We start from the raw sequence: 26826 nt of genomic DNA, 5'->3' as shown, positions 1-26826 counted from the left end.
TGTCCCCCTCCTTGGCCATTTACTTCCCCGGGTACCATCACCTCCCCGTGGGCCGGCCCGTGCAGGAAAAATGAGGGGGACTGTGCAGCCTCTCTCCTGGAGCTATTTATGGCCCTGGGCAACCGCCACCCTCTGTCCGGCTCCTGCTACCTCCCGATGAGCCCACCTTCAAGAGATAGTTATTTGCTTTTACTCCACATCCAGCAAGTGGGAGCTCTCAAAATGCTTCCGCTTGCTGAAAGCATCATTTTCATCTCTTTCCCTGCCCACAGACAGGCGGGCAGGGAAAAATATAGAAGTATTGCTTCTGCACTGCTTTTCTAGCAGCTCCCTGCATACTGAGCAATGCTGGCTTCAACAGGAAGTAGGGAGCTGGCTGGGATTGTGAGGATCCAAGGCTCGAACTCCAGTCCCAAATGCGGAAGGCAGGCAGCAGGCATGCACAAAATGGGGCTGAGAGCCCTCAAAAAGCAGTGAGAAGGAGGGACAGGCAGGAAGCAGGCATACACAAAACGGGGCTGAGAGCACAGAGAAGGAAGTGAGAAGTAGGGACAGAAAGCCAGCAGTCACCCACACAACGGGGCTTAGAGCATGGAAAAAGCAATGAGAAGGAGGGCTAGGCAGGAAGCAGGCATGCACACAACACGGCTGACAGCCCGGGGAAAGCAGTGAAAAGGAGGGAAAGTCAGGCAGCAGACACACACACGATGGGGCTGAGAGCACGGAGGAAGCAGTGAGAAGGGAGGACAAGGAGGCAGCAGGCATGCACACAATGGGGTGGAGAGCACGGAGACAGCAGTGAGAAGGAGGGAAACACAGGCATGCAAACAACAGGACTGAGAGCAAGAAGAAAGCAGTGAGAAGGAGGAAAAGGAAGACAGCAGGCACTCACACATTGGGGCTGAGAGCAAGGAAAAAGCAGTGAGAAGGAGGGAAAGGCAGGCAGCAGGCATGCACAGAACAGGGCTGAGAGCAAGGAGAAAGCAATGAGAAGGAGGGAAAGGCACGCACAGGCAGACTCAGAGCAGAACTGAGAGCAAGGAAAAAGCAGTGAGAAGGAGGAAAAGGCAAGCAGGAGGCATGCACAAAACGCATTTTGGGACCCCCCTCTATATATATATATATATATATATATATATATATATGTACATATATATATATATATATATATATATATATATATATATATATATATATATATATATATATAGAGGGGGGTCCCAAAATGCGTTTTCCACATGCATTTTCCCATAGGATCTTTAGACACAACTACAGCCCGAACCAATGAACAGAATTACACCATATATGGCAGAATGCTAGATCTTGGAACACAGATTGTGCTTCTTGTGATTTGGTGTAAATTTGTTCAGCAGTTTTGGAGTTATCAAAGGTTAAAAAATATTGAAAATTAGGGAGACGGAGCCGCTGTGGATCCAACAGCCCCCGCTCTGATATCCGAATGGCTGCCAACACTTCAGCCAAAATTGTTGGGAGCCATTTTGGGACTCAGCTTCAGCCAAGTCCCTAAATATAAATGCCAAAAAAAGAAAAGGGGGAAGGGTAGGTGTACCATAACCCCCTTGCCATGGTCCTGGGATCCCCTTAGTACGCCACCAGGGCTAAAAAGACTCCAGCGCGTCTAATTAATTTTGTGCACGAGTGGGCCTGGTCCCGGGGACATGCGCAATTTAATGAAAAAAGAGAAGGGCCTTCTTGGGGCTTTTAGAAGCCCTGGGAACCACCACCTCCCCAGGGCTATATTCAATAAATATATGGTGCCGGCACTGATCCCCCCCCCTCGGGTGAAGGTGACAACCACCTACCCAGGGCAACAAATTAAAAATAGTTAAGGGGGCCAAGCAGACCCTACCCATTGCTGGGGACCACCACCTACCCAGGGCAACAAATTAAAAATAGTTAGGGGGTGGGCAGACCTACCTGGGGATGACCACCTACCCAGGGCCACTTAATAAATATTGTTTGGGGGGCCACATGGACCCAGCCAGCATCAGAGACCTGTGACAGCTACCACCAAGCAAAAGCAAACACTCCACTAAGTTAATTTTTCATCTCTGTCCTTGCCCGTAGAAATGAGGGCAGGAAACTAGATGAAAGTATTCCACATGTCACATGGATGTTGTCAATGTGAGGCCACATGTATTTGCACAATATCATGATCTTTGTATGCATGTTCTATGTGTCAGGTGAGTGTCAAATGAGGTGTGTGTATGTTGCCTTTGAGATTTCAAACCACATCTGACCCTACTAAACTGTTATTCTGAAGGCATATCATGACTTACTCTGCCCTTCAGGTTACCACATACACACCACATGCCAATATGTTGTTGTCTACATGATGTACTGCCATGCATGGAAGTGAAGGGAATGGAGCACCATGTAGGTTCTGTCAGCTCAGCCTGCAGAGGCCAGGCCCTGTAAAGGTATTTCTCCCAGTATGAGTAAAAGTCTAGGCTGATGTAGAGTCTTTTGGACTATGCAAATGTGACAGTGTGCCCACTCACTGTATCCAAGTATGTCCTGTCATATTAACCAGTCTAGGCTCTATTAAGAATTTCTGGTTAATGAGGTCCTTTTCCTGATGATTATGCAGATGGTTTTAGTAGGCAGACAATCATCTGTTTATTATGTGCACTTGGCATCACTATCATTGTGTGTCTCTGACCTCTGACAGGTCCCAAACACCCACAGCTCTGTTGACAGCATCACACTGGTCATATTTGTCCTGTGCGGGCCTATTGCACATATAATAGCCCAATAGTGCAGACAGTTTGATGAATCCTGGGAACCCATGATATGTGACTCATCAGTTTACTCACGTAGCAGATGATGGACAATGCATGCCTTTGTTAGTTGGATGCTATTTCTGATGGATGGACACATATGTCCAGAAGCATGTTCTGTGGCACATGTACATGATACAGAACCCCACCCCCTTAGCTGTCAGTCAACATGTTCACACATGGACAGGGTGGATACCTTCTATACCCACTATGTCAGTGTCTTCATTGTCACCCATGTGTAATGTGTGAGTTGGTAGTCTGCAGCAACCTGTAGGAACTGTATGCAGGGAAACTTTCTCGCAGAGCATGAATTTTTTAATGCCTTCATGTCTAAGGAGTGTACCATTCGGAAGTCACAGAGGTGTGATGTGGCCCATGGTTCCTCAGTTCTCAGTCAGATTGCTAGAGCATGTACCACAAGATTTCAATTGGCCTACCTCCTCAATAGAGGGGGCCTGAGCAGGGTGGTGGATAAGTCTGCAGATTGAGAAGTGTTTTGTAGTCTTGTGCCTGTACTCAGTGGCCTGGTATGTGGCACACTTGGGAACATTGGCCTACAAAAGGATGTTCATAGCTTTGTGTACTGACATGTGTGTGACTCAGCCATTTTCAATGGGAATTGTGGACATATTTTCTTGACTTCCCTTTCACAACCATTCAAGTCAACGCCCATCAGAAGAAAGGGATTTGGAGAGCCATTGCCTTGAAGGTGTGGATGCTGGGGGTCACCAGCCGGCAGAGAGCCCACTGCAGAAAGAGATGTTTGGCCCGGTAGATCGCAAGGCCCAGCTGGGGCTGTCCTCACAATGTGGGTGGGGTGCCCGTAGGACAATGACCCCCCCAATGGCACCCATTCTGGCGGTAGTCAACCTGGATGGGCATTTGAGGGCAGCACAGCAGCCACAAGTGGGTAAGTAGAATGCAAATTCTTGCCTGTCCCTTTTTCAGGTGATTGAGTGGGCTGCTGAGTGCTCCCCCTGACAATGAGGGATGAGCCATGTGTCAGTCAGTAGATGGGAGATTGTTTGTGTTGAAATGTCATGTGTATCAAACTATTCTACCTTGCCTTCTGAATCAGGAATCATATACAAACCTGGGGGGAATCCTCAAACAACTTTCTCTGCAGGGACCAGAACTGTCTGTGTACAGTGATCTTTCATGTACTGATTGTTGTTGTAGTGGGTGTAATATCTGACCCACAGATCATTTCTCCTTCAAGTCACAGATGAAAGGTAAGTGGGTTATGGATCACTATCCACTGCCATGTGTCTGGGCACATGTGTACATAGACATCTCCCACCCAGAAGTAAGTTATCTTCCGTGTATGATGTGTGCTGGTGCCTCACTAAAGTCTATGTTGTCTTTGCACCCAGCACAGATGTCACATGGCTTACATGGTTAATGGTTAGCAGCTGTAGCAAGCTACTTTCCCTTGATAAGTGGGGAATGTCCATTGAGTAGATTTATGTCCTTGTGCCTACATGTCATCATGTGTTGTTTTATGTCCTGTAAGCATCCTTAGCCTGCAATTTCATGCATGTTCTATTCATGTTGAGTAGGGGACTGGCCCTCTATGTAGTGTGCAAAACTAGGCAGACTGTGCAGGGGGTCCAGGCAACCACATGTTGGTTTCTAGAGGTAAACACTAGATCACCTAATGCTCTAATTTTTGAGGTAGCTTGATCGAGCAGTTAGGCTAATCTTGGAGAAGTGCAAAACATTTGTTGTACTCACAGTATCAGTCAGGCAACTCACACATTCGAGACCAATTTATGAAAATACTTCAGATTTTATATAAATTTTAAGACCAAGATTATGAAAATTAGTTAAGTACTTTTTAAGATATTAATTTTTTAAGTTTTAATAAATGCAGTATTTCTGTGGGTAATTACGTACCGTAAGAATCAATAGGAAGACACCTTTAAAAATTCACAGTAAATCTCACAGTTGCTTTACCAAGTTCTGCTTTTCAAGGTTAGTCAAGGTCGTCGGTAGGCACGCTGTGTTAGCAGGAGGAGTTTGGGTGGCTCATCGGGAGCACAGGTGAAAATGTCTTTTGGAGCTGGTGCAGGGCCACTGCGGGGGACCACCTGGAAATGGTCTGCTCTGGTCAGGTTAAAGGTGGTTCCTTGGGGTTCCCTTGGAGAGTCGAGGTTGCAAGGGGTGAGGGACCCTTGGGGCACAGCTTGATCCTCGTTGCAGAGCACAGGGAGGCCGGGTGCAGAGCGAGTTTTTGATCCAAGAGCAATGCGCAAAGGAGCACTTTGGAGCTGGAGGTGAGTCTTTTTCAAGGTCGCTTACAGGACAACAGGGGCACTCTGGTGGGGGGTCTGGGGTGTTCCTGAAGTCCCTCCACAGGGGCTTCCTCCTGATCCTTTTTCAGCTCTGGAGGAGCTGGTTTCCTTGTTGTCTGATCCAGATGACCAATAGCCAGAGTATTGGCATGACTCGGCCACTGGAGGACACAGCGCCACCAAACGCAGCACACATGTGGGGTTTGTCCTGGTGGTTGTTGGTGTGTTGTTAGGTCCAGCTGCAACTTCCAGTTTGAGAGACATCAGCCAGTCAATGAAGTGACCCTCATTGGGTTGTTGGTTCTTGGGTTGTTGTAGGGTGGTACGTCCACTCTGGAGGGAGTTCTTGGGTGATTGTTGAAGCCTGGAGGTGCTTTGGGTTTCTTCAGGTCATTCCAGTGTCCAGCTTTTCCGCACCAATGATTGTCGGGTCCTGGGTGCAGCAGGCAGGTTTTGGCGACTTTTCTTGATGCAGCAAGTCCACAGTTCTCGTGCCTTGGATCTTCCTTGTGCTAGTCTTCTTTGTGTCCTTCGAATCTAGTTTCCTGGTCTGGGGGTGCCCACTAAATACTGAATTTAGTGGGCATTTTAGGGAATACATGGTAGTGTCCAATGGGACACCTACCTTTGGGTGGCTACACCCACAATAGTGACCACTTCCTGTGACATGGGTCAGTTTCCTTACCCTAATTGACTATTTTCCTTCCATCGAAGATGGAGGAAAATGAACTGTAGGGTCCCCCTTGCAGGCAACACCTTAGGGGTGGTGCATGAGAGGTGGGGCCACTCCACCTACCCTTTGTGAGGTTTCCCACCTTTGCTTCCACCAAAAGTAGGGCGTTGCAAAGGGGAGGCCATCTGCTGCAGCAGCAGGCTTGGGGGTGGAGTTTCAAGGGTGGTTCGGTTTTGCAGGGGGCACCTCTAAGGTGACACCTGGATACACTTTGGATAAATCCAATATGGCACCAGTTTGGATTTATCATTCTGAGTTGTTTGATACCAAACAACCCATGGTTTAGAGTGGCCATCATATAGCTGGGAAACTTGTGTTGACCAGTGTCCAGCACATGTATTAAAATGGCTGCCCTGTTCACTCACTATGTCCCAGGTTTGGCAAGAACACAGTAGGGGCATATTCCTCATGCAGCTATGTCCTCACATATAATATGGCATGCCCTGCCTTAAGGCTGCAAGGCCTGCCAGATGGTGTCTTATGCATAGTAAATGCAGTATATGGTGGACATTGGATGCATGGCCCTAGAGGGTGGCACAACCAGTGCTTCTGCCCTCAGGGGCCTACCCCTAGTACCCCATGTCCTGGGTATACAGGAACCCACTTACTAGGGACTTATAGAGGTAGTTAAGGGTGTATCCAATTGTGCCAATGCATCACAACAGATTTATGGAAAGAGCTCTGGCCCAGGGAACCTGGTTAGGAGGGGCCCTGGGCACTACAATTTCTAGGACATGTCCACATCAGGCAAAATGTGGGGGGCTAACAATGTCAAAAAGAGACCCCCTCTCACATGTTGATGGGATGATGTCTGTACAGTATTCCCTCACATATATGTGCATCGAAAACTGTTAGTGAAATAGCACATGTACAATGCTGATCCATTTCATGTAGTGCCACAGGCAGGAGTGTGTCAGCATTATTTCTTGTTTGACAGCTACCTTCATGCATGGTAGTATGTCATTTTTCATGTAGGACTGCAATAGCAATGTGGAACATGACATTTAGGCCCAGATTGTGGAACCACTCTGTGTTTGATTATGACCTTGATGTGGAATCTTGTTGAAAAGTGCATGTCGGATGATTGAGGATTTTGTTCCTGACTGTTGTCATTTATCATGGAGTGACTTGCAGTGATGTTGACATCACATGTGTATGGGTTCAGGCTTTCATCTACAGACAGATACCAGGGTTGGCATGTCTAAGATGTGGATGGTGATGTTGCTTCTCATTGGACAACAGGTTGGGGTACTTCTATTTTTCCATGACAGTTCTGTGTCTCTCCAACATGCAAGGTACAGATGTGTACCACAGACACACTCTGATTGTGTCCTTGTAATGGATCTCAGATATTAGTGGTGACTGTCCTGGGGCTGACTGATTCATTGTTGTTTGTATGCTGGAGACATGGCTCCTGAACATGTTAGACATGACATCAATGTTTCTTTCAATGACCTATGTAGGGCCTATCAGAGTGACATTGATACTCACTCCTTGACTGTATTGGGACAAATGTCACTTTTTGAGCTGTACATTGTTGAAATGTGACCATTGTTACATGGGTATTTCCATGTCAACTACTCCAGGATGTTTCACTTTTGTATCTGCAATAGCTGGATTTCATTAGCACCAGCTCAAAATGTTGGCTCCTCACGTATGTGCCACATAGATGTGTGCATGAACGTATGTGTGAAGTGTAGGAAGTTGGCTCTGTATGTGCTATTTCAAAGTAAGGAATAGCATGCACAGAGTCCAAGGGTTCCCCTTAGAGGTAAAATAGTGGTAAAAAGAGATAATACTAATGCTCTATTTTGTGGTAGTGTAGTCGAGCAGTAGGCTTATCCAAGGAGTAGTGTTAAGCATTTGTTGTACATACACACAGGCAATAAATGAGGAACACACACTCAGAGACAAATCCAGCCAATAGCTTTTGTTATAGAAAAATATATTTTCTTAGTTTATTTTAGGAACCACAGGTTCAAATTTAACATGTAATATCTTGTTTGAAAGGTATTGCAGGTAAGTACATTAGGAACTTTGAATCATTTCAATTGCATGTATACTTTTCAAGTTATTCACAAATAGCTATTTTAAAAGTGGACACAGTGCAATTTTCACAGTTCCTGGGGGAGGTAAGTTTTGGTTAGTTTTACCAGGTAAGTAAGACACTTACAGAGTTCAGTTCTTGGTCCAAGGTAGCCCACCGTTGGGGGTTCAGAGCAACCCCAAAGTTACCACACCAGCAGCTCAGGGCCGGTCAGGTGCAGAGTTCAAAGTGGTGCCCAAAACGCATAGGCTCCAATGGAGAGAAGGGGGTGCCCCGGTTCCAGTCTGCCAGCAGTTAAGTACCCGCGTCTTCGGAGGGCAGACCAGGGGGGTTTTGTAGGGCACCGGGGGGGACACAAGCCCACACAGAAATTTCACCCTCAGCGGCGCGGGGGCGGCCGGGTGCAGTGTTAGAACAAGCATCGGGTTCGCAATGGAAGTCAATGAGAGATCAAGGGATCTCTTCAGCGCTGCAGGCAGGCAAGGGGGGGCTTCCTCGGGGAAACCTCCACTTGGGCAAGGGAGAGGGACTCCTGGGGGTCACTTCTGCAGTGAAAGTCCGGTCCGTCAGGTCCTGGGGGCTGCGGGTGCAGGGTCTTTCCCAGGCGTCGGGACTTAGGTTTCAGAGAGTCGCGGTCAGGGGAAGCCTCGGGATTCCCTCTGCAGGCGGCGCTGTGGGGGCTCAGGGGGGACAGGTTTTGGTACTCACAGTCGTAGAGTAGTCCGGGGGTCCTCCCTGAGGTGTTGGTTCTCCACCAGCCGAGTCGGGGTCGCCAGGTGCAGTGTTGCAAGTCTCACGCTTCTTGCGGGGAGATTGCAGGGTTCTTTAAAGCTGCTCCTTTGGATAAAGTTGCAGTCTTTATGGAGCAGGTCCGCTGTCCTCGGGAGTTTCTTGTCGTCGTCGAAGCAGGGCAGTCCTCAGAGGATGCAGAGGTCGCTGGTCCCTTTGGAAGGCGTCGCTGGAGCAGAGTTCTTTGGAAGGCAGGAGACAGGCCGGTGAGTTTCTGGAGCCAAGGCAGTTGTTGTCTTCTGGTCTTCCTCTGCAGGGGTTTTCAGCTAGGCAGTCCTTCTTGTTGTTGTTGCAGGAATCTCCTTTCTAGGTTCAGGGAGAGCCCTTAAATACTAAATTTAAGGGCGTGTTTAGGTCTGGGGGGTTAGTAGCCTATGGCTACTAGCCCTGAGGGTGGGTACACCCTCTTTGTGCCTCCTCCCAAGGGGAGGGGGTCACATCCCTAATCCTATTGGGGGAATCCTCCATCTGCAAGATGGAGGATTTCTAAAAGTTAGAGTCACCTCAGCTCAGGACACCTTAGGGGCTGTCCTGACTGGTCAGTGACTCCTCCTTGTTATTCTCATTATTTTCTCCGGCCTTGCCGCCAAAAGTGGGGGCCGGGGCCGGAGGGGGCGGGCAACTCCACTAGCTGGAGTGTCCTGCGGTGCTGTGACAAAGGGGTGAGCCTTTGAGGCTCACCGCCAGGTGTTACAGCTCCTGCCTGGGGGAGGTGTTAGCATCTCCACCCAGTGCAGGCTTTGTTACTGGCCTCAGAGTGACAAAGGCACTCTCCCCATGGGGCCAGCAACATGTCTCTAGTGTGGCAGGCTGCTGGAACCAGTCAGCCTACACAGATAGTCGGTGAAGTTTCAGGGGGCACCTCTAAGGTGCCCTCTGTGGTGTATTTTACAATAAAATGTACACTGGCATCAGTGTGCATTTATTGTGCTGAGAAGTTTGATACCAAACTTCCCAGTTTTCAGTGTAGCCATTATGGTGCTGTGGAGTTCATGTAAAACAGACTCCCAGACCATATACTCTTATGGCTACCCTGCACTTACAATGTCTAAGGTTTTGCTTAGACACTGTAGGGGCACAGTGCTCATGCACTGGTACCCTCACCTATGGTATAGTGCACCCTGCCTTAGGGCTGTAAGGCCTGCTAGAGGGGTGTCTTACCTATACTGCATAGGCAGTGAGAGGCTGGCATGGCACCCAGAGGGGAGTGCCATGTCGACTTACTCATTTTGTTCTCACTAGCAGACACAAGCTGGTAAGCAGTGTGTCTGTGCTGGGTGAGGGGTCTCTAGGGTGGCATAATACATGCCGCAGCCCTTAGAGACCTTCCCTGGCATCAGAGCCCTTGGTACCAGAGGTACCAGTTACAAGGGACTTATCTGGGTGCCAGGGTGTGCCAATTGGGGAATCAAAAGTACAGGTTAGGGAAAGAACACTGGTGCTGGGGCCTGGTTAGCAGGCCTCAGCACACTTTCAATTCAAAACATAGCATCAGCAAAGGCAAAAAGTCAGGGGGTAACCATGCCAAGGAGGCATTTCCTTACATGAAGTATGGGAAGTTACTTAACCAAGGGATTGTATTATTGGCTACAAGTGAACTGAGGTCTGCTGCATGTGGCACAGCCATGAGGATGTAGACTTGACATAGTTATGTGATCATTGTGGTTGCAAGTCTTCAGCCACGCACATGTACTTGTCTGGGATCTTGATTGGTCTGTGGGTAACTGTGGTAAGTCCAGATGGCATATGTGCATATGGTCTGGCACCTGAAAGTGCAACCTGGATGAAATTATTTTATTGAGCCTACATGACACAATGGTATTGTTTGTCAATCAGAGCTGTGATTGACATGTTATCAGGTATTTGTTATGACCCTATATTGAATTTTTTTTGCAGCATCAGCATAGGCAGCAAAGGAGATGGGGCACAGCCGAGTGGGGAAACACCTGGCCATGGGACCTTGGGTGTCAAGATTCCACCTACACACAGGGACCAAGTGGCCTGGAGGGCGAGGGTAATGCCATGGGGGAGATAGGATTGACATCCGCATCAGAGGATTCTTCCTCCAATGGCCACTCCCTAGTGGTGGCAGACCCATCTGGGACCCCCCCCCCAGCGTCATACTTGTCTGTCACCCTCTGTTCTATCACTGCCCTCCCTGTTGCTCCCCACCCAGTTGGCCATGGCCACTCACCCAAGAAGGTGGGCATCTCCTTTGCCACAGGCACCTCCTCCAATGCCCCGGTTGCCCCTGCTGCCCTCAGTGAGGAGGCTATTAAACCTACTGAGAATGATCTCTGTAGGTCAGACGGCCAGTTGAATACCATCCAGGGATTGGCAAGTCAGCTACAACAGACTAATACATTCTTGGAAGGCATTCATGGTGCAGTGTCTGGCCTACGGAGATCTTTTCAGGCTCTGGCCTCCAGACTGACAGCAGCCAGTCACCCCCCCAGCTATCGTCTCCCCTCCACACCCCTCTTCCCAGTCCAAATTTCCCCTTCCCCTTCCTACCCAATGCACACAACCAGCTCCTCATGCAGCCACATCAACAGACAAAGGTAGCACACACAAACACAAGCAGCACAAGACACACTGACATGCATACAAACAACAGACACAGCAACACTCACAATTTCCCCCGACACCCCCATTACCCCTTAGCATCACACGCACAACATCAAGCCTACCTACAGACACCACAGCAACAGTCACTGACATAGCCACCACACCCATCTTACCTGCAGGCACCACCCCAGCGGACACGCAGATATCCACCACAAGCACCACACCTGCAGACACTTTAACTATAGACACTCCTACATCCACCGCATCTACCATACATTAAGTCACCACCCCAACAGACCCACCCATCCACCATGGCATCCCCCAGCAACTCCATCCCCTTAAACCCAAGACACATAAATTCCCTCACTCACTCACCCACTCAAGGAACATCAACACCTACTCAGCCTACAGCCACTCCCTGAACCTTCAAATCCTGTCCCCCTTCTGCTGATCATCCCTGTGTTTCCAAAAAGCTCTTCCTTTGTGACCTTGGCCTTACCTATGTTACACCCCCCGAACCACACCCAGGAGGACCCAAGCCAGCTCCCAGTCCATCCCTTCCATCTTCATGGCCTCTCCTACTCCTCTACAAGTAGCCATTCCTCACCCCCGAAGAAGCCCACCCATCCTAAGAAGAAGCCCCCCTCCCACGCCGAAATTGACCCCCCCTCCCAAATCCGATCCCCCCAGATATACCATGAGGTATCTCAAACACAAAACAAATAATTAGCACCCGAAAAAAATAATCATAGACATTGAGCAAGCCATAATTCAAACCATTCTAAAATTTACCTTCAAACAGCCATACACCGATGTTACTATCATTTTAATCAAAGTATATGGAGGCACCTCCAAATCTGCAATGTTTAGAATAGTCCACAAACATCCAATCTACCTTTGAAATAAAACAAAAATGATAGCACTAGCCTAGGTCCCTATCACGAAGTGGTCAACCACTACAATTTACTAATAGAATCCCCTTTCTACCAACAAAATGAAAACAAGCGTGGCCCCCTAATGGACTATTTGGAATACGCTTGAGTTGGTGGAATGCATCGCTCAGTACACAGAGGCTAACCAAAATTGCAAATACCATGGTGGAATGTCAATGACAGCACCTTGGCATAGGAACCCAAAACAAACAATACAATGGAAGGATGGAACAATGCCTTCCAATCCACTTTACGCAGAGCTCAACCTACACTGTAAACATTTATTGAAGCATTACAAAAACAGCAAAACTATCAACATCTAAAAATGGAGCAATCTGTTAGCCACATTGCACCCAAAAGTAGCAAACAAAACAAAAGAATATACAATATGCTGCAATTTAAAATAAAATACTTCATGAATAACTAAGGGGAGATTACGAGTTTGGAGTTTCTGTGACCGCCATGTTGATGGTGGCAGTCCAACCTCCAACAGGTTGGCGGAGTGGATCAAAGTTTTATGAGTTTGGCAGTGTAGCTAACAGAAGACTGCCAGCGGTCAGCTGCCATCGCCAGGCAGCACAGATAACTGCGGCTTTTTAGAGGCACAAACAGACCAGCGGAGACCAGGTTTCCGCCAGACCTATTACGAGGTTGCACACCGCTAATTTGACAGCTGCAATCCAACCACCACAGAGCACAAGGTGGAAATGAACAGTGTAAATGGAGACACTCACCTGCTGACAGCCATACATGTCTGGAGCCGCCATGGAACTATACCTCAACGTCATGCCACTGCTCCTGCTCACCGAAAGACAACAAAATCAATGCCAATGCCTGTTTTTTTTTCTTCCTTTTTTATAAAATTTAACCACCAGCAAACACATCATGGGGGTGGGGGCGCTAAGGCCAGCACCTACACCTATTGTTCATGACACGCACACTCATATACTGACATATGCCCACACATTCACAACACGCACACTTCAGCCAGCACACACACACACTGCATGTCAATATCACGCATTAACCCATGACTACAGAACACTCGATCAGGGACATTGAAGGCCACACAACATACGCACACAGCAACAAAAAGACAACTAATTAATGCATCCACCAGGACTCTTAGCTCCTCATCTGTGAATCCTGAATGTTTTTGTGGTGACATGCTGATGGGAAAAAGGTGGGAAAATTGTTTTCAGGTGCTGTGTTATATGTAGGTGACGAGCAGTGAATGTTGTGATAGGGAGCAATAAGTGTTGGGGGGTGTAGTGATGATGTGAGATGTGTGGCTTCTGTGGAGTGGTGCCTATTCTAATCTATTCATTGCTGTTGCTGTGTGTGGCATTTTAGATGCAAAGGATTGTGGCGTGTGAAGTGGTGTGTTTTATAGTGTGGTTGGTAGGTATATCGAGCATGTGACTGTGTGTCAGCTGTGTTGTTTCAAATCTATCTAATGTGGTGTTGTGTATTACTGGGGGATCACCAACCACCTTTGGGACACTGTCATGGCAAGACCACCATGCCGATTTTCAACTTGTAATAGTTTTGGTGGTTGGCTTCCGGGCTGGCGGTACCGGTGTTCCCATCGCCTCTTTCCGGCCCTCCAGAGTCCTGGTGGTGTTGGGATTTTGGCTGTATTTTGGCAGGCAAGGATGTGTAACTTGTAAGACAGCGGTCTTTATGTTGCCAACATGGCGGTCGTTTGGCAGCCGACACCGCAAAACTCGTAAAGAGGCCCTAAGTAGTAGATTACTCAATAATGATAGTCAAAGGCATATTATAAAGTAAATAGTAACCTACCAAAGTCCTCAAAACCTTTAACAATTCCTTATCCAACATACGAAACCTTGTATTTTTTTAAAAATAAATATAATATTTTATTACAAAAATCTAATTTCATTAAAGACTAATATAATAAAACTTTCCATCCGCCAAACTCCTAATGACCTCCTTCAGCATAAATCAGTTGTAAAGTATTGTTAAACACTAAAGGGATGGCATTTACTATTCCAACTGCAATATAAACCAATTTTGGGAAAGTGTTGGACACTAAAAGGGTGACATTTACTATTTCTACTCCATTCTAAACCAATTTGGGGAAGGTGTTGGATTCTAAAGGGATGATATTTATTATTACCACACCAGTCCCACTCTTTTTGGGAAAGGTGTTGTACACTAAATGGGTGATATTTACTATCCCCACCCCAATTTAAACCAGTTTGGGTAAGGTGTTGGATACTAAAGGGATGGCATTTACTATCTCTACTCCAACCTAAACCACTATGGGGGACATGTTGGATACTAAAGAAGTGACATTTACTATCCCACTCCAATCCAATCCTATTGAGGAAAGGTGTTGGATACTAAGGGGATGACATTTACTATTCTCATTCCAATCTATACTAACTTGAGAAAGGTCTTGGAAAGTGAAGGGGGGATTTACTATTCCCACTCTAATCTATCCCAATTTGGGGAAGGCATTGAACACTAAAGGGATGACATTTACTATTCGCGCTCCAATCCAAACATATTGGGGGATGGTAATGGACACTAAAGGGCTGATATTTACGATTTCTACTCCAATCTATGCCAGTTTTAAGGTGTTGGGCAGTAAATGGGTGACATATACTATTCCCACTCCAATCCAACCATATTGTAGGTAGGTGTTAGACACTAAAAGGATAATATTGAAGAATACCATTCCAATCTAAGGATATTTGAAAAAGGTTTGAAAGATGGTAATACAAATTAAACAATTTCAAAACACAATGAACACTCTATACACATGCACAGCTGTTTTATTATATTAATAAATTTAATAACAAACCTGTATATACAAGCTGAAATATTATTAATTGATAAAAATTGTTTTTCAACCTTTCCAAAACTATAAACCATAAAATAACAAATACATTATCATTTCATAATCAACGATTATAAAATCAAAAATTTGTTTTAAATATATTTTTTATGAAGGTTAACATATATTTTTAAAAGATAATTCCAGTTCTAAAAAAATTAACAAATGTCTACAATTAAAAACTAAAAAATATATATAAAATTAGAGATGTTTAAATAAAAATATTTCTAAATATGTTTGTGAAGAATTTTGTAATATTTTGTGTTTTTATTTATTTCCTATACCATTGATATACATTTTGATGAAAATAAAGTGTATGCTAAATAATGAAAAACAATTTAAAAACATCAAATTGATACATTTTCCGTACATATTTTAAATCTCTACCCACTCGTATCCCCTAACAACCCAATATCCCACTGCTAGAAAAAAAATTACAAATAATAAGATTTTTTATTACAAATAAATATGGAACTTTCAGTAATTACATAACAAAGTAGCTTACTAAAAAACCTAATTTAAAAAATATAAACAGATACAATCAACATAATACAAAAATAAAATACTAATTGAAATTTACAAAGAATATTATGTACCACCATATTTTCTGCATCAAACATTTTTACAATATTAAAAACAACACAAAAAAATGATATTTATGTCTTTAATATTCCTGTTTTCCCTATATTCTTGGCAAAATATTTTAGTATTGTGATATTTTTCTCTGATATTCTGTCTAAACACCCAGTGAGGCGGCCGTTAGAGAACCTGATTACCTAAGCAAAGAAGAGACAGATGCAAAGTATGGGAAGGAGATAAGGCTGGGAAAACATTAGCTAAGCTGCTTCGCAAGCCTTAGGCCCGTGCATAGGTCACTCAGTTCACAGGTGAGCAGGACAACAATCATTCTAACACTGATGACATTGCTCAACACATTCCTGAGCTATCATAGCAATCTATATCAAACTACAGCCAGGCCTACATCAGAACATATACACAACTACTTTGATTCCATGCAACTATTCTGGTTAGATGATGCGCACAGACATTACCTTGATGTCCCCCTTACAATGGAAAATATAAAACAGGTACTTCACAGTATGCCAGCAGACAAGGCACCCATATCGGATGGCATTCCACCCTCGTTCTATGAAGAATACTAGAACCACACTTAGTGGCATTATATGAAGAAGTCCTACTCATTGGTAGATTACCGCCTTCCCTTCAGGATAATTGTCACCATCTGGAAATCTGGCAACCACCTTGAGAGATGTGATTCCTGCAGAACACTTTCTATGAAAAACGTGGAGAATAAAATTGTAGCTAAATTAATTGGCCATAAGCTGGCCTACTGTTACCCGACATTGTCTGACCTGAACAGTCTGGGTTTATGCCAGGGTGTTCCACTACTCATAAGTTGTGCACCGCAGTCGCATTCCTACAGTCCATAGATCCCCAGCTGCAGGTATTTGCCATTTTCCTAGCCACCACTGAGACATTTAATCGGTCTCAATGGAAATACTTCTTCTTGCTCTTGGAGCAGATTGGTCTTGGGGCTTCATTATGAAGCTGGCGGTCTTCGGACTGCTGCATTTCAAGTGGTCTGACCGCCACATTATGACTCTGACAGTCAGACAGCCAGGGGACCGCCGTCCCCGCCAGGAACATGGTTACAGATGGGCTAATGGTGTTCAGACCTGTGGTCAGCCACAGCAGTGCTGAGTTCAGCACCGCCGTGCTGATTATGGGGGTTATTCTAACTTTGGAGGAGTGTTAATCCGTCCCAAAAGTGACGGTAAAGTGACGGATATACCACCAGCCGTATTACGAGTTCCATAGGATATAATGGACTCGTAATACGGCTGGTGGTAAATCCGTCACTTTTCCGTCACTTTTGGGACGGATTAACACCTCCTCCAAAGTTAGAATAACCCCCTATGTGTCCCCTTTCCACCAGCCTTTTTATGGCAGTTTTACTGCCATAAAACAGCCTGTGGAAAGGAAGTGCTGGGGGTGACAGGGGGGCCCATGCACTGCCTACAACCATGTCATCAGCAGTGCAGGGGCCCCCTGTCCAGCACCATCAAAATACACACTGTATGCTTTTCAGACAGTCCACATTCCGAGGGTGCTGTTGCAAGCCGAGACCAAAAACGTAACACTGTTCTGCTGTGGTGATCGCTGGGAATGTTGCGATGTGATGTTCCCGCTGGTCAGCCAGGTGGGAACATTGTAATACGACGGGGGTGAGGCCGCCGGGTTGACTGCGGTCCCAGCCCTGAGAGCTTGAAAGTCGGTTCGTCCGACCACCAAACTCGTAATGAGGGCCTTAGTCACCATTTCATACTATGTATCAGCCTGCTCTACTAGGAGCCTACTGCACATCTCCATAACAATTGGACAGTGACTCCCTCATGCACCATAACCATGGGCACCAGTCTAGACTGCCCTGTGTCGCCTTAATTGTTCACAATAGCTAGAGGGCTCATGCTAGCCCCACTATACAAACACAGAGCAGGCAGAGCACTCACTACACCACTAGAAGGCTAGTGATATCCATGAATGCAGATGGTATCACTCTGTATTTAGGAGACAACCAATATCTCGCCTATGCTTCAGGAATTAATTAAATTTGGCTGTCTCATGAAGATCACTAGAAACTGGGCTTGGCTATGTTCCCTCTTACGCAGGCTACAGCAGGGTTGCCCCTGAATTCCAGTTGCATTTGTCTGACACCACTGTCATGTTTTTGGGACTATGGATTTGTGGAGACATAGATGACATAAGGCACAAGAATTATGGCAGGACATTACTGTTGTTGGAAGAGAGAGCATCTGTTTGGTTCCAGGCTGCCACTGTTAATAGCAGGCAGAATCGCAATTGTCAAGATTCCAATTCCCCCAAATTCCTATATTTTGTTGTGAACATCCCTATCTCACACACTAGGTATGTTTACAATTGCATACGATTCAGTCTCATAAGATTGGTGTGGGAGGGCAGGCAGCCTGGAATCTCGTGGGAGGTACTTATAGCACCGTTTGAACAGAGTGGACTGTGCACACCTGATTTGGATCTATATTTCGTTACTGTGCCCATGCCCAGTTTGCTCACTTTGACACCAGCCCACGCTATTTCAGTGCATGACACTGTTGAGCTCGATAACGTGGCAGCATGTCCACTCAATATTATTAGGTGTTCATCTATGAGGCACCCCGGCACCAAAGTAGATATGGTGAGATGTACAGAATGGCCTTCGACCCGCCTCCGGCAGCAGGCGGAATTATTCAGCTTATTTTCAAGCATGAGTCTTACTATACACACTTCTGCATTGCTGCTGATTACAGATCGAAAAGCCTGAGTCCAGCTAATGCGGCCACACTGGGAAAGCTGTTTCCCAATGGCAAATTTTTCACGCTACAAGCTATTAGACAGTGTCCCAAATTTACGCTGTTATCTGTCTTCATGGTACACAGACTACATGCCATTTGCAGAACAGTGTATAATACATTTCCTGATGCCTCCCCAGTGCTTAATTTGAGCTGATGGTTCCCGGTGCTGGGCACCGGCACTTATTTTTGAGGGCCAGCACTTATTTTTCTGCTTTAAGCATTTACTGCAAGCAAAAGAGACATGGGAAAGAGGGAGGAAGAGAAAACTAAAAAAGCGTCTCAAAGGGAGAAACAGAAAGCTGCAAGTGTGAACTGACAGGGCAAGGAGTGCCTGTAAATGGATTAAAGAGGCCCGAGATGGCTTCAGGATTACGCTGCCTCAGTATTCCGTGCTCACCCATTTAACTGCAGCAGCTGCGTGTTTCAGAGAGCTTTGGGCAGTGGCATGTTTTTATTTACAAATTAAGCACTGTGCCTCTCCAACGCTCTATGCCTTATAGACAATTTTGTGATCACCATCCCCAAGGCAGTTTATTACCCGGTTATACGCAACCATGCAGGGGAAAGTTCCTGTATGTAAGCCAAAAGCAAGAGCCCTGTGGCAACTTGATCTAAACTCTGAAGGCAATATCTACTGACATTTTGCATTGATTGCATCACTTTTGTGGCACATCCATGACGCAAAATACTAGATATTTATAAAGCCATCCAAGGTGCTATTTGCCCACCTTGCCTGGCTTGGTAAAGAAAATGTAATGCAATACAGCGGCATGGGCTGCATTGCTGTACATTTAGTTCTATGAGGCGTTCCATGGATTAAACATGGGCGTTCCCATGCATTCACCCATTGATTTGGGCTTGGGTATGGGGGAGTATTACCCACTGCCAAGGGTGGCTGCTCCTCCTCCAAATATAATCTGCTACGCTTCCCAGAGGATGGTGTAACAAGGAAAGAAATCTTTTTTTTTTCTCCTCGTTATTTCCTTTTTCTATTTGTGCAGCAAACTGCAGCACACATAGAAAGAGCAAGAGGAAAATGTCACAAGAAATTGTTTTTGTACAGAAAGGTACCCCTTCCTGCACAAAAACAATTCTTCCTGCAACGTAGGCACCCTTGCATCATGGTGAAAGGGTGCCTGCATTGTCGCTAGGCAGTCCTGAAGTGAGCCATCACAAGGAGAGAGAAGAAATGCTCCATATATTTGTATAGATGAAACATTTCCACCCTCTACCATGTACAGAATAAAAAGGGCTGTACTGCTGCACCTAGATGAGTACACTATCACCTAATTACTGATTATCTGATTCACATTAAATACCTATCATACAATGTACAGAGTCTGGAGGATGACACTCGCTGAGGGAGAAGCAGTTCACTAGATTCAGACTTCTTGCATCTATCATGGTAATGCTCTGACGTGGTTGCTTGTTGGGCATCTGTGTTTAATTACTGATTACTGATGTCCAGATACAAAAGATTCCATTGACAGCACCATTGGGGTATTTTAAATATGTCCCAAAAGGAGTTTGATGTACAACAACCCCACTACTTATCTTAGCCAAACGACAGGTAGTCATGCATTAGGACAGATAAACAACTCCTCAGACAAAGTGCTGGATACAAAACGTCATTAATGTTACAACAGCTTGGAAACTAATCGGAGCATATTTCACTGAAGATGTGGCCGAAGAATATCTAGGGACCATTTTTAGGGTCAAGCTCGCAAGCGCTCTGGGTTTTTGTAATCTCTCTATCAGCTTTTAACCATGCCCACTATTGCTATTCATTCTTGTTGTGCTTGTCTTAATTGCTTTATTTTTATTGATGCATTTTGTGAAATGTCCCTCCTTTGTGTGCTGAGTTCCCTCTTAGGCAATATCTCTCAGTGAACATTTTTGTTGGCCATCAGGCTATGTCACACTTCCTCCTGTTACAGTGTGTGATGGCCACTCCATAGGTTTTGGTTTGCCCTTCATCCCAGCCACGATCCTTTCTAGACATTCACGCAGGGAGCCAATAACTCTCGTGCTCAGGCGGCCATGGCGCTCTAAATTGACTTGCTTCTGTCAACTGTTTTACTTTTCATTTTCAATTTATGTGACAAGAAAAGTCCAGTTAGGAATAAATACATTTCTAGCTATTGCGTCAAGAATTTTCAATTCTATTAAGGACACGGAGGCGAGGATTATGCTTTCTCTTTCTTTACTGACTTAAAACAGCAGCCAATCAAATACAAGTAAAAGAAAAGACTACACATCCCATGATGCCATAACATCCTATCACATGGTCCAATCACTATCCATGTCCTCTGTAACAAGTCCTTTGGCCCTTGATGTCACTTCCTCTTTCTTTGCTGCTTCGCAGCAGATAAGTACACGATTTATTTCTCTCCGATATTTTTGGTTATATTGATTGATTTTGTACTGTATTTATAATTGCTTGTGCGTCTCGATTCATCGCGCTATTATTTATGCTTATGTAGCGATCGTACTCGCTCGTTTTTTCTGGTATTTGCTAAAAAAAATTCATGCCCGCTTTTTTCAGTGGAGTGGGAGCAGGAGCGGAGCTGCTTTTGCAGTCTCCTTTCTATTTCTGCGAGCTTCCACGAGCCGATCTCACTTTCGTTTTTGAATTGAGATCAGCTTAGTGGATTTGCAGCGCGAGTGCACCGGGGACCCCCAAAAACCTCTCTAACTTGCTCCCTGACGCCCAGCAGTCTCTGAACTGACTGGGTTGTAAAATTAAACTAGGCTGCAGCCTAGAGTGCCTTCAGGCAGCTCCCTCCACATTCTAAATAAGGGCCTTTTCACTCCAAGCCTGAATTTTGGGGTTTTTGCACTCCCCCAATTACAACTCCTAACAATCAAGTTATTTTACTTGTTAAAGGTATTTTGAATTAAAAACTCACCCATCATGGCTCAATGGGATGACCAGGATACAGAATATTATACAGAGGAGTTGGGCAACCAACTAGAGTAGATCTAGTGGAAGCCCTTGACACCAGAGTCCAACAGTCGGTAAACGACACCCTGGTCAGAGATTTGGGTCCCTTTTCGGGACAACTATTTGATTACGCCCGTTCTCAGGGTTGGATGCAAGGGCAACAACAACAACCCCTAACTGAACCTAAGAAGGTTAAGGACAAATCAAAAAATCTAGACTCTGGAGCCGGGATTAGCAATGTCCATGCAGACGCATTTGATAGACTACGCAAAAAACGTAGTGGGGAGCATAACTATAGCTCTAAGAAGGATGCCTCCTTCTCTCCCTCTTTCTCGGATAAAGACTCCTCTTCTGATGATTCAGATGACTCGGATTCCCCGATTCCTAGAAAGAAAGTTAAGAAAGCCCCCCCCCCTCCTTCCCAGGTCCTAGACTTCGACCCCACTGAAATAATACACCCCAGAGCTTCCAATTGGGTGCCACCACCCGAGGTGGCTCAATATGTCCACTAATAGCTGTAAATCGAGCAAACGCAAGACCCATTACATTGCAAATGCTTGTTACCACATTGTCCCTAGGATGGCAACAGGAGACCTCATACTTTTCAGGAAATGACATGGTGAGACTTGATGTGGAACCAGAAGCCGACTTTGATCCCATGTATTTAGGATCTGATATGTCAGAATCTTGGTACTAGAGCTAGCCGTAAACATCTTAATTTATTTGACATCAGAATGAGCTCTTTGAGGAGGAACTGCACTGATGGGAGATGGGGCAGTGTGGAGCTTTTCTGAATACCAAAACTGAGATGAGCGCTGAGGACTTCAAGCTAGTGTGAAACGCTGGAAATGTAATTACACTGTATTATGCTGTACTGTACCATGGCAACCGCAACAAGTATTATACAGCTATGTGACTATTATTATGATCTACTTGGGAAACTTCAGTAACCTTAATAAAAAAAAATGTTTTTGCAGAGATATGAGCTAAACCTCCGTTGTTATGACTGCATAGACGCAGTCTTTTGCGTTCTCATGTTTTTGCATTAATAAAACAAAACCGTTCTTCTGTGCAGCAAAAGTTTAATTTACAGCACTTAAATACAATCTGCAAGCGTGTGCTGTTTTTAATTTAACAGATGATTGGTTTGCAGCACAAGTAACCATTTAATGCTGTCCATTTACATATAATCATGCTATCAGTTCGTGTGTTTGCTTTGCACGGAACATATTAAAAGACATGCTTTTTGGGGAAGAGACAGACTTTGAAGGGACCTGCGGAGAGAGAGACGCAGTCTAGTCTCTCCGCGGGTGGATTCGGGACGGGGGAAGTGGAGCGCAAGGCGCATGATTGGGTAGAAGATAAGTTGGGGTGGGGATTAGGACAGGGTTATAAGGGGGGTGGAGGGTGGGGTCGGCCTTTTTTCGCGCTGACTTGGTGAGGGAGGGACGTTTAATTAAAGTGAGAGGTAAGGAGGGTTTCCCAGACAGGTTAGCCAGGCCAGTTTAGCAGCATGGGGTTGTCGGTAGCCTGGGCCCCGAGACGCGGTCAGATAGGGAGAGAGGGGCACCGGAGGAGAGGGAGGGCGGCCCCGTGGGCATTTTCTTGCCGTTCAGAGACAGAAACGGGGGAGGCCACCCCCTTGGGCATTTGGGAACAGCGCGCCGCATCGGGGGAAGCCGGCACCTCGGGCATTTTTTGTTTCAGCGTGCAGAGAGTGCGTGCGGAGATACGAAGCGGCCCCCTGGAGCGCAGGCAACACGCAGCGGCGCCACCACACCCCGCGGAGGGCCCCCATAAAAGGCCACTGAACGCGCAACGGGCGGGGAGGGCCCCTCGAGCATATATATTAAAAAAAAAAAAACTTTTTTCTTTTTCAATTGCAGCATTAGACACCCTTGTCAACCTGGTTTGTTAAGCAGGCTAGGCCCATAGGAGCAAAAAAAAAAATATATATATATATAAAAAAAATAAAAAAAATAATAAAAATAAAAACACAAAAAATTTAAAATGATAAATATATAATAACATATATATATCTATAACAGGGAGTACAGGGAAATAATAACAGGACCACATTAGAACAGCAGCTGAGAGTTAACGGCTGGCAACATGGCCACAGGCCACGACACAGAGGCAGTGAGGGCCGCACTACGCGTTCTGGGCGAAGCAGGCAGGGCAGATCTACTCAGGCCAGGGGTCCTAGATCAGGCTTGGGTCGGGATGGCATGCCCCACCAGGGCGGCATCTGGGAGGGTCGCGGCCGCAGTAGCGGCTTGTGAGTCACAGGACTCCGATGGGGAAAAAGATGAAGGGCCTATGCCCCCCGGACAGGGCACAATGGCACAAGCGCTTCACGGGGCACAGAGCCCGCTGATGTTTGGCGAAGAGACGCAAGCTACCCAGGACAAGGGAACAGACAGCGCGCAGGCAGGTTTTGACCCCGCAGGCTCGGGTGGGCAGGTGGCGGGGGGGATGTGGCCGAAGGGCAGGGCAGGGAGGCAGAGCAGCCCATACCGGGGCCCAGCGGGGATTTCGCCCCCCTAGATTTGTCATACCATAGAGGGGAGGCCCCCAACCCAGGTTGGTTTGGGGCGCCAGTAAAGAAAAGAGGCAAGTACGACGGTAAAAGCAGGGGAGGGCCGGGGAGGGCCAAGACGGCGCCCTGCCAGGCCAGGGGGGGGAAGTCAAGACACCACAAGAACCAAGGACAGTGGTGGGCCAGAGTTCGCACACACAAGGGAATCGGGAACAGGCAGAGACCTGGGACTTAGAGGCCAGAATTCGGGAACAGCGTAGGGTTGTACTAGAGACAGAGGCCAGGTGGGCACAGCTGTGCAAAGACAGGGAAGAGGCGAACGCCCACAGCGAGACAACTCCTAAGATCAGAGAGGCCAGAGGGCAATCAGGTATGCAGCAGCCAGGGCCAGGGAGTGGAACCTGGGTATGGGTGCCACAGGTAAGGGGAGAACAGAGACAAGAGGCTCGAGCGGCCGAAGGGTTAGTTGGCGTGGGGAAACCCGGTGACGCAGACGGTCACTGGGCAAAAAGGCAGCAATGCCAACGACAGAGGTTGGCAAGAGGCTTCACACGCCGACTGGGCGCAATACGGCCCAAATGCGTTGGCACGAAGCACTGGAGGGGTCTACGGCGGCCTTCTCCACACCGAGGGACCACGGACACCGTCCCGAGGACACGCGTCCTGCGAGGATGGAGGCAAACGAGAGTACATCAACCAATGCGAGAGATTTGGGCCAATACAAGGGCCAGTGGGAAGGAGAAGATGAGTTGGAATTGGACTACGAGGAGGAAGGGGATGAATGGGAGGATGGCGAAATACGTGATTGGGAGGTGAGCGCTGTGAAAAAGGGTGGCGGGCGAGGGCGCAAGAGTGGCGCAACCTCTTCTTCGTGCTCTGTTTTACAGGTTACAGCTCCTTTGGAAGGCCCCACTGGGAGTAGGAAAGTCGTGCAGCGCGGCAGGAGCCTGAAAGGAGTGCCAAGGAGCCTGGGGGACAACGCTGGAGGTAAGAAATGGTGGTCAGTATGGGGCGAGGGGGGGGACAATAAGGGAGGCTAACACGAGTAGGTCCATCGGGGTAGGTGACGGGTCAGTTTTGGAGGTAGCAGGCAATAGCACCACGCAGAAGACGGGCGAGAACAAAGAGAAAGAGGGCACCGCCACGATAGACACAGCCACAACGGGAAAGGCGGATACGGGAGAAAAAACGGTAGAAGATAAGGAGGGGGGAAGTCACAAGAAGAGGCTGCCGTACATGGGTTTAGCCATGCCACTGGGTTCACACGTGGCAGAGAAGACAAAGAGCAAGATATGGAAACACGAATATGTAGATGTTTTTAAACTATTACATAGGGACATACAGGCGAAGGAAGGGTCCAAAGAAGAAGAATGGGAACTAGCACGCAGGCCCCGGGTACCTATAACAATGGATAACTGGACGTCGGCCTTTTTGATATTCGCAAGTATATACTGCAAGAAATACCCAGACAGGGCTATCGCCCTGTTTAAATACATGGATATAATTAGGAAGGCTCAAATGCATTTTGGTGGTTTCGCGTGGCTCAGTTACGACGAGGAGTTTCGGGCCCGGGTAAGTGTGAATCTGGATAAACCATGGGGTGACGTGGACTCCGAACTGTGGATGCAATGGATGGCATCGGCACAGACAGCGGCGTCCACTCACACGGCGAGTGGACTGCCGGTGACTTACAAGCCCTTTCAGGCTCGCCCCGCCCATGGAGGGGCGGGCAATACCACAAAGACAGCGGGGGCAACTGCGGGGGCTTGTTGGAACTTTAACAAGGGATTTTGTTCCAGAGCACAATGTAGGTTCAAGAATGACTGCTCCAAGTGCGGGGGTCGTCATCCAGTCACCCAATGTTTCTCATTGTCCAGCCCAGCGGAACAGTGGAGGGCTTCTAGAGGGAGAGGGGCGCATGGCGCTCCTGCGTCAAAAGGGGCCTACACCAGTTAGACTGGAATTTCTGCGGCCATGGTTACCCATATACCCAGATACGGATAAGGCGCGACTATTGGAATGGGGCTTTAGGGAAGGTTTTAGATTAGGTTACCAAGGCCCTCATCAAAGGAGATGGGCTGACAATTTGCGGTCAGCCAAAGAACATCCGCAGATTGTGCGCGACAAAATAGCAAAGGAGGTAGGTTTAGGCAGAATAACAGGCCCATTTTCCAGGTGGCCAAGTGACGCTTTAATGATATCACCATTGGGAGTGGTACCCAAGAAGGCACAGGGAGAATTTCGTTTGATTCACCATTTGTCATGGTCCGAAGGTACGTAAGTCATTGATTTCATTGCCCAAGAGGACTCTAAGGTAATTTACGCGTCAGTCGATGATGTGATAAAGTTAGTCCTAAAGTGCGGTACGATTGCGGAAATGGCAAAAAGTGATATTCAATCAGCTTTTAGATTGCTCCCTATTCATCCAGCAGACTTTGACCTCTTGGGCATGCAGCTGGATGGCAACATCTATGTGGACAGAGTGTTGCCCATGGGTTGCTCGATATCATGTGCCCTTTTTGAGACGTTCAGCACCTTTTTGCAGTGGGTCTTTGTGAGGACAAGTGGGCATAGGTGGGTGACGCATTATTTGGACGATTTCTTATTCGTAGGAACAGCGGCATCTGGGGAGTGTGGGCGGGCCCTGAACACGTTTCAGAAGCTGGCACAACAGGCGGGTGTGCCCTTGGCCCCGGAGAAAACGGAAGGCCCCACGCCAATTCTAACCTTTTTGGGCATTGAACTAGATGCGAGAAAGTTGGTCGCTAGGCTGCCAGCGACAAAAGTGGGGGAGATACTAGATTTCTTAGCAGTGGTGCGCACTCTGCGCAAGATGGATTTGCGGACAGCTCAAAAGCTGTTAGGTTACCTCAATTTTGCATGCAGGGTAGTTAGGGGAGGTAGGACTTTTTGTAGGCGTTTGGGAC

Source organism: Pleurodeles waltl, chromosome 2_2, assembly GCF_031143425.1.
Source record: "Pleurodeles waltl isolate 20211129_DDA chromosome 2_2, aPleWal1.hap1.20221129, whole genome shotgun sequence".
NCBI lineage: Eukaryota > Metazoa > Chordata > Amphibia > Caudata > Salamandridae > Pleurodeles > Pleurodeles waltl.
The sequence above is the reverse complement of the archived record's forward strand: the minus strand, read 5'-3'. Positions refer to the sequence as shown.